This window comes from Poecile atricapillus, chromosome 10 (genome assembly GCF_030490865.1).
Source record: "Poecile atricapillus isolate bPoeAtr1 chromosome 10, bPoeAtr1.hap1, whole genome shotgun sequence".
Classification (NCBI taxonomy): Eukaryota; Metazoa; Chordata; class Aves; order Passeriformes; family Paridae; genus Poecile; species Poecile atricapillus.
In genome coordinates this window covers 15540612-15540931 of record NC_081258.1, presented here as the reverse complement: position 1 = coordinate 15540931, position 320 = coordinate 15540612, and positions in this window count along the sequence as shown.

The following is a 320-nucleotide window of genomic DNA, read 5'->3' as shown; positions in this document are numbered from 1 at the left end:
GTTGCCCGGGCTCCGCGCGCCGCTCGGCCAATGGGAAGCGAAGGCGGGGCGGTTGCCATAGCGAGGGCAGCGCTGCCGCCACTCGCAGAGCGGCTTCTTGGCGGAGCCCCGCAGGCGCGGCCAATGAGGAGGCGGCGCTCTGGATGGGGGCCGCCATTTTGTGGGGCCGCCCTGAGGGGCGGGGGCCGGGCTGCTGCTGCTCTGCGGCCAATTCGGGTCCTGCAGCCGGCCCGGAGCTTCCGTGAGGGCAGCCGGGGTCTTTCCCTGGCCTCGTAACTCACGGCCCGCCGACGGTTGAGGCCGTCGCGCCCCTGGGCGGC